Consider the following 8,902-nt stretch of genomic DNA (forward strand, 5'->3'; position numbering starts at 1 on the left):
ACCTACTCAGTAGGAACAGACAATATTCAACTCTCTGCTCTAGCTTTAAGCTATCTGCTTTAGGAGAGAAAACAAGCAACTGTTTGCACGAAACATGCCCAGGCGCCACACTTTTAACTCTTTATGTGCCACGTTCGCGCCCCTGACTCAGTCGACGGCGTGCCAACTTCGCATATTCTGCTCAAACGCACAAAGCCGCCCAAACCGAATGATAAAGAGCCAAATGAGGCGGTACAAATAAAGTGTTTCTCGCGAATCCATTCCTGTCACATGTTGCTTGCATTTTATGTGGTGAGTGGCTATCGAGCGGTGTTCTCTACTGGATTTGGGATAAAGTTTTTAAAGTTTCAGGCACTGTTTTTTGTGCAAAAGTCATGACTCTACAATAATGTAGTAAGTGGTCATTTAAAAGAAAAACGATCATAGATGTGTCACACAATTTACATCAAAGTAAAGCTTGGAATTTTCGTTACCACTTTGCCCATTACATGTCCAGAGTTACGAAAATCTATTGAACTTACATAAACTTGAAAAGCAGAATGTTTCCCCAAAACATGACTGTACTGCATTCTAAGATTAATGTGGCACACAGGGGGTTTACACCATGGCACATAAAGAGTTAAAGTGGGGGGGGGGGGCAATTTATATTTCTGCTGCCACTTTCAGGTTTCTTCAGCTAAGAGCAAAAACAAAAAAAATAAAAATAAAAAAGGCCTTCAGTGCAACTTATGCTGCCACTTTCAGGTTTCATCAGCTAACATGCAAAACCCCAACAAAAAAAAAAAAAGCATAAAGAAAAAAGGTCTCCAGCATACACACACAAAAAAAATGGGCTTACCCAATGAAGCTCCCACTTCAATGTGGTACAACTTACAATTGGCAAAAGCGTAACCATATTCTATCTTTTTTTTTTTTCAGGTGCCACTTAAATTTTGGGGTAAAAAGCGGGGGGGGGGGGGGGGGGGAGCAAAGCTAGTGGTAGTTAGCATGACACATACCCCTATGAGGCTATGTATTCCTATGTATAAATGGTGCGAAAAAGTGTGTGGGTGTGTGTGGGGGGGGGGGGGGGGCGCTCCCTTCCCGGAAATACAAGATTTTCTCATAGTCTGAAAAAAACCCCAAAAAATAACAACCATATATATGTGCATATATTTTAGAGAGAGAGAGAGAGAGAGAGAATCAAACGATGTACATATAGGCCCAATACAAATATGCCTACTCAAGAGTACACTAACCTAAGAATTTCGAGTCTTAGACTCAGATTGCCTTTTGACAGCCTTAAATAACACAATTGATAGCACATGATTGACAATGTGTAATGTGGTGCATAGGCCTATACAATTATACAAGGAGCTTCTAGTATAAACAGGGAGGCACATCCCTGGTATATATTATATCTCTACTGCTAACCACTAGGTCTAGTCCACTATAAGCCGTGATCACATCATTGCCACACCGAATAAGAGTCAGTAGTCGACGTCCTTCTGCGTTTTAATGATAATGGTCTAAAAACTAGTCCAGTTCGTGCCAAGTAGTGAGTGATGCAGCAAAACTCCACACAACAATGGCGATATACAGTAGATAATAAAGGAGCATGCACCAAAAGATCAATCTGTATCGTAGGGGATGTTATATCAGGGTCCAGGGAGGCCGGAGGAGGAGGTGGACGTTTCACCTCCCTGGTTACATGCTCCGAGGAGAACACGTCTGGCTTCACGGAATGTCTCTGAATGATATGAGGAGAACAGTCACAACAAAAGGTTATGAAACTCCTCCTCCGGCAGACGATAATTTTTGTCTACCACTGGAAATGATCACTTGTTATATGAGCAAAAGACTCACTCGGATGCTCGACTCAATGATGAAAGTGCTGCTGGGTACTGTGAATCGGTGTTTTCGTCAAAATTGAACACGTTTATACCGGTGATAACAGAGTATTGAGACGAGCAGCCCCCGCAGTCCTCGAATGGTTCTTCAGCATACCAGTTTCTTCCCACCTCCCTGAGCAGACTACACACCAACGGTAGACAACACAACGCCTCAGCGGTCCGTTTGTAATTGTGGATATACATCATGTAGTAGTCCACACAGTCACGAGTGCGATGGGTTAGTCTGGCTTCCAGACTATCGGTTTAACAAGGTGAACTGAGCGACTGCACTGATTTCCATGTAAAGATTGTAATTGCATAGAGTTTAATGGTTGGCTGATCCTCCTCTGCCTCAGGCAAAGGAAAACCAACCAGCACAAAATGCGTTGGGCGCATTTTGTGGAATTCAAGGGACTAAAACTGGCAAAAACTGTATGAAAAACAGACTATCAAAATGTGTAAGTTGAATGGTCACATCTAGCTACATGTATACAATACATGTACTTTGCTCGGCGATGGGTATGTTTCGCAACAGGTGAAAGGTGAGTTGAAAAGACAAAAACACGAGAGGTGCTCTATGTATTGGGATCATATAGTTTTGGTTGAGACCTAATTTCAGGTTTCTAACATTTTTGGTGAGATAATGAGAAACCTCTCATTAAATATGAAAGAGCATGTAATTCTATGAGATGAAAATTGTTTTTGAAATGACTGAGATATCCAAAAAGAGCGATTCTAATAAAATGTGGGACCCACACTTACAATCGCTTTGTTTTACTTTGTTTTTGGATGTTTCAGTCATTCCAAACCCGATTTTCATCAAACAAACTTTGAATTCCTCTTAAAATGGTATGCTGTGTACTATATATCATAAGTGTTTTCTTGGTATCTCGCAAAAAGTTAATGTAAAAGCCCAATTCTCATCTCCACCAATACTGTACCATCCCTTTAACGTGGCGAAGCAGAGCCGAGATGAATCGACCGTATATTTCATTTCATTTCATTTCAATTTATTTTCATATTTCTCACATATATCACAATATAAAGTAAATCTATACAGAACATAATTCAAAATAGAACTTCACCGGAATGTTCAAAAGTTTGTCTTGGTATACACAAGGCCTGTATACATGCGTTAAACTGAGATCATAATGCGAAAAATATGATGGGGCCTGCGTAAAAGCAAGCTTGTATAGAGCCGCAGGTTCCGTGGTAAAATCAGATTAGGGGAAGCATAAGTACAGATATTTTTAGACCATACTATAATTGGGGGATCCGATGAAAACGAACAAGATCAAATCAAATGTTGCTATATAAAATACAGAATAAAACACTGAAAGGTCACATGTTGCAACTATAACCTACTACCAACGGCGTAGCCAGGATTTCATCTTAGGGGGGGCGGTTAGTCTGCGAGGGAGCGAAGCGACCGAGCCCGAGCGAGCGTAGCGAGTGAGGGGGGGGGGGGGGGAGGGTGTGGGAGGGGGGTGTGCCCCCTCCCACGGTAAGAACTTTTTGCATTTTGATGTTGTAAATGGTGCAATTTGATGCATGTTTTTGCGCGTTTTATGGACGTGAAACAGTCCCACTTGTTTAAGGTAGCAGTATATTTTAGTGTAGATTATTATTGAACAATTTGCCTATAAAATGGTATAATTTAAGTACACTTCTTGTGTTAATTCTTTTCACTGAATATCATGAACGCGATTGAACCCGAGCGAGCGGAGCGAGCGAGGGGGAAGGGGAGGGTGTGGGAGGGGGGTGTCCCCCCTCCCACGGTAAGAACTTTTTGCATTTTGATGTTGCAAATGGTGCAATTTGATGCATGTTTTTAATGATAATGATAATGAATAACATTTATATAGCGCTTAATACTGATGTTTCTAAGCGCATTCATCCGGAAAAAAAAAAGAAGTATGACATTAAAATGTTTTTGCGTGTTTTAACGAGTTGAAACAGTCCCACTTGTTTAAGGTTGCAGTATATTTTGATGTAGATTATCATTGAACAATTTGCTTATAATGGTATGATTTAAATACACTTCTTGTATTAATTCTTTTTACTGAATATCATGAACGCGACTGAACCCGAGCGAGCGGAGCGAGCGAGGGGGGGGGGGGGGAGGGGAGGGTGTGGGAGGGGGGTGTCCCCCCTCCCACGGGGAGAACTTTTTGCACTTTGATGTTGCAAATGGTGCAATTTGATGCATGTTTTTGCGCGTTTTATCGACGTGAAACAGTCCCACTTGTTTAAAGTAGTATATTTTGATGTAGATTATTATTGAACAATTTGCCTATAAAATGGTATCATTTAAATACACTTCTTGTATTCATTCTTTTCACTGAACATCATGAACACGACTGAACCCGAGCGAGCGGAGCGAGCGAGGGGGGAAGGGAGGGTGTGGGAGGGGGGTGTCCCCCTTCCACGGTGAGAACTTTTTGCATTTTGATGTTGCAAATGGTGCAATTTGATGCATGTTTTTGCGCGTTTTAACGAGTTGAAACAGTCCCACTTGTTTAAGGTAGCAGTATATTTTGATGTAGATTATCATTGAACAATTTGCCTATAAAATGGTATCATTTAAATAATCTTCTTGTATTAATTCCTTTCACTGAATATCATGAACGCGACTGAACCCGAGCGAGCGGAGCGAGCGAGGGGGGAGGGGAGGGTGTGGGAGGGGGGTGTCCCCCCTTCCACGGTGAGAACTTTTTGCATTTTGATGTTGCAAATGGTGCAATTTGATGCATGTTTTTGCGCGTTTTAACGAGTTGAAACAGTCCCACTTGTTTAAGGTAGCAGTATATTTTGATGTAGATTATTATTGAACAATTTGCCTATAAAATGGTATCATTTAAATAATCTTCTTGTATTAATTCCTTTCACTGAATATCATGAACGCGACTGAACCCGAGCGAGCGGAGCGAGCGGAGGGTGTGGGAGGGGGGTGTCCCCCCTTCCACGGTGAGAACTTTTTGCATTTTGATGTTGCAAATGGTGCAATTTGATGCATGTTTTTGCGCGTTTTAACGAGTTGAAACAGTCCCACTTGTTTAAGGTTGCAGTATATTTTAGTGTAGATTATTATTGAACAATTTGCCTATAAAATGGTATCATTTAAATAATCTTCTTGTATTAATTCTTACACTGAATATCATGAACGCTGTCTGCAGTTCAGCAATCAAACAGAAAAAGCATGCACACGAGGGTGTAGATAGGGGCATATCCCCTCCCACACGAAGGTGATTTTGCGTTTTCAGACCTGAAATTCAGCGATCTGGTGCAAATTTTTGGTGCAATACTTTTTCATCGAAGTGTTAAAATCACGGAATTTAGCTCTTATTCCGAATGTGCACCATCTGTGTGTATGTATAAAGTCTAGTGAGGTAAAGCTTAGGGGAAGGGGGATTTCGCCCTCCCGCTCGCGGAGCTTTTGCGTTTTTAGAATTGAAATAAAGCGATCTGGGTATAGCCACAGTCTACTTCTATGCATGGCGGAAGGGGGGGGGGGAGGGGCGGGCGAGCAGGGAGAAGGCGTTAGCGAGTGTTATCTCCACCCTTCCCTTCCGATGGAGCTTTTGCCTTTTTAAGGTTGAAATTGAGATATCTCGTATACGCATATTTGATGGAATCAACATTTGGGAAATCACCAAAAAAACAAAAAAAAAAAAAAAACTGATGGGGGGGGGGACTGAGGGAGGAAAGGGTCGATTAAAAGGGGAAATTCCCCTTATACATGACGGAACCTTGAGTTTTCGAAATATAAGTAATAAGTGTTGTGCACTCAGAATTATTCATTTTTTTTTTTTTTTTTGGTAAATCTAAAAAGTGTACTAAGCTAGGGAAAGAGGCACAGAGGGGGAGGGTTTGGGAGGGGGATACCCCCTCCCAAGCACGAGAGATTTTGCATATTTTGAATTGAAATTCAACGATCTGGTGCACACTTTGAGTGAAATATTCAAAAAATATTTTATTTGATGAAAGGTTGCAAAGGATACCCGCTTCATGTGAATGCATATAGTATACACGCATTTTTTTTTTCCGCCTCCCAAATCCCCGGTCCAAATCTTAGGGGGGGGGGGGGGGGGGGGCGACCGCCCCCATCGCCCCCCCCCCCCCTGGCTACGCCAGTGCCTACTACAAATAAGGACATTGAGAGAACAATGACTGAGATTGTAAGGATTTAAGTGGGTGTGGAGGTATAGATGATGACGTAACAGTTTGGCATAAGTACATAAATGGAAGGTGGGCTAAAAGAATTTTGTCGTGAATATAAAATATACACACAAGGACAATGGAGCTCAGGTGTCAAATTCCAGCGGGGTCCTAAACCATGCAGGCCGTGTGACCATGGTAACAGACAGCTGCCACGCGCAAGAATTCCAACAATCGAGTGTAACAACAAAAACTTAGAGAGCGCAACAGGCAGACTGATCGAAGAATAATAATGTACATGGTTGCAGGATCCCGTCGGACTACTACTAGAAGATAAATAAGATAGACAAGGGAGGAAATACTGAGCAACAAGTACTATGCAATATACATGCCGTAGCTGCTCAAAAGATATTGTTTTAATTTTCGTTTGAATGAGGTTAAAGTGGTGCAGCTTGTAAGTTCCATAGGGAGTTCATTTCAGTGCTTAGGTCCAGTGAACATGATAGTTTTTTTTTTTTTTTCGCAAAAATTGTTCGGGTACGTGGAAGGTGATACGCATAACGTTGGCGGGTTGGATAATCATGAACTGTATAGTTTCTTGTGAACATTTTGGAAAATGCATCTGGTAATTGGCCAGTTGAGAATTGAAACATAAACAGGCAAACGTTGTAAGAAAATAACTCAGGAATTTTCAAAATTTTATTGCTCATAAAAAGTTCATTCGTATGCGATAAATATCCAGCGTGGTTTACAATTCTAATAGCGCGTTTTTGCACAATAAATAACAAATCGATAAGATTTTTAGAAGCATTTCCCCACGCCAGAATCCCATAATTAAGATAGGGAGATATCAAAGTTGAATATATACTCTGTAGAATATTACATGGAAAATAATAACTAAGTTTGTTTAGAACCCCTGTATTTCTAGCAATAATTCTACTTACATAACCAACATGGGTTCTCCAAGATAAATCACTATCAATGTAAAGACCCAAAGATTTTGTACTGTTGACCTGTGACAAATCAATGTTGTTGATCTTGACAGAAATAGGTAGTACAGGTGGGGAATTACTAAACAAAATATAATGAGTTTTTTCAATGTTTAAGGAAAGTTTGTTTGCAAAAATCCAAGATTGAACAGAAACAAGTTCTTCATTTATTATGTTTATAAGCTCATCAGGATTTGGATGAGAAAAGAACAAATTTGTATCGTCGGCAAAACAAACGAAGGAAAGGATCTTATGAGTTCTGAATATCGTTGATATACAAAATAAAAAGAAGTGGACCTAACAGGGAATCCTGAGGAACCCCGCAAGAAATTAACTTAGGTTGGGAATCGTGACCGTGGATACTTACAAATTGTTTTCTATTTGTCAGATAATCAGAAAACCATTCTAGCGCCTTACCCCGAATTCCGTAATGATTTAATTTATAAAGTAAAATGTCATGATCTATTGTATCAAACGCCTTTGAAAAATGAAGAAAAACACCAACAGTATGAGATACATCATCTATAGCATGAGCTATCTTATCAATAAACTTGAGTAATGCGTGAGTTGTACTATGTTTTTTGCGAAATCCAAATTGAGAATCAGTAAATATTTTTGACTGAAGAAGAAAATTAAGGGTACGTTTATACATGCGTTTATACGTGCGTTTAGTCTTTATTCAAGGCAGCGAAGGGAATATCCAAGGATTATGATGTCCACAGCGCTTAGCCTAATATTCAAGACGGCGAAGGGAATATCCAAAGCTTATAATACAGTGTACAGTGTATATCCCTTTATCTAAAAACAACAACTAAAAAGCAATTCATCGTGAATTTCACCGTATTTTTCAATTATTTATCATTTCCGGTGAAAACGCTCACGGTGAAAACGCTAATACCACGCCAATGTCGCTTTATTTCCATCCAACAATGAAAGATTATGCAAAAACAATGTACCAGTACACTACAATACATTATAATTGATAATGTTGTAAATGAACAGAGTGATTTTTGTTTTAAACTGATGTATTTGTTGAGAGGGTGCACATGGTATAAAAACAGTATAGATAATCCATTTTATTAGGAAGTTTAGATATGATAACGGTACATTGTTCTATATAAAGACTAATCGCACCGCGTGACAGCTGTGGACATCATCACCCTTTGGATATTCCCTTCGCTGTCCCTTGGCACGGGATTACAGTTCATTACAGGGCCGGCGCAGTGTTTTCAAAAGTGTGGGGGCCCACTTCCGGGTTTCATGAGCTAACAAGCAATATATATATATATATATATATTTTTTTCTATTTCTATTTTAGTGCCACTTACTTCGTTGGTATAAGTGTGCACCTCTTTTCTTTTCTTTTCTTTCTTCTTCAATTTCGGATTTACGGACCTCATTTCATTTTGGACGGTCGAACCTTCGGAATAACAACCATTATTTCATTTTCTGATTATCGCACCTTTGGAACAAGGCCACAATGTTCGGATTACCAGACCGCTTTTAATTTTCGGATTAACGAACATCTAGGTACACGGAATTGGTTTGTTTCTGAATAACTAACTACGGATTAACTAACCATTGAATAATCATCATCCCGCATGTGATCTCTCAACTCCTCTATTACAAAGCCCATCTTCCTTATCTTTTTATTGCTGCTTTAAAATGTTCATTGTTTTTCTATAAAATGCTGGTATTGATATGTGTAGGACCTATCATACTCAGTTGAATTTGATGTAATTTGCCTGTCTGACATAAACGTTAACTGATTCTACACAAACTCGTCTAACACCTTGCAATCTATATGAATATGAATACTGTGCTTGTCAAAAGCAATTAATATTCAAAAATTTGAATGGTTTCTTGGCATGTGTATTTTGATGA

The sequence above is a fragment of the Diadema antillarum genome, unplaced genomic scaffold (assembly GCF_040938485.1).
Source record: "Diadema antillarum isolate AM-2024a unplaced genomic scaffold, OU_Dant_1.0 seq00000536_RagTag, whole genome shotgun sequence".
NCBI lineage: Eukaryota > Metazoa > Echinodermata > Echinoidea > Diadematoida > Diadematidae > Diadema > Diadema antillarum.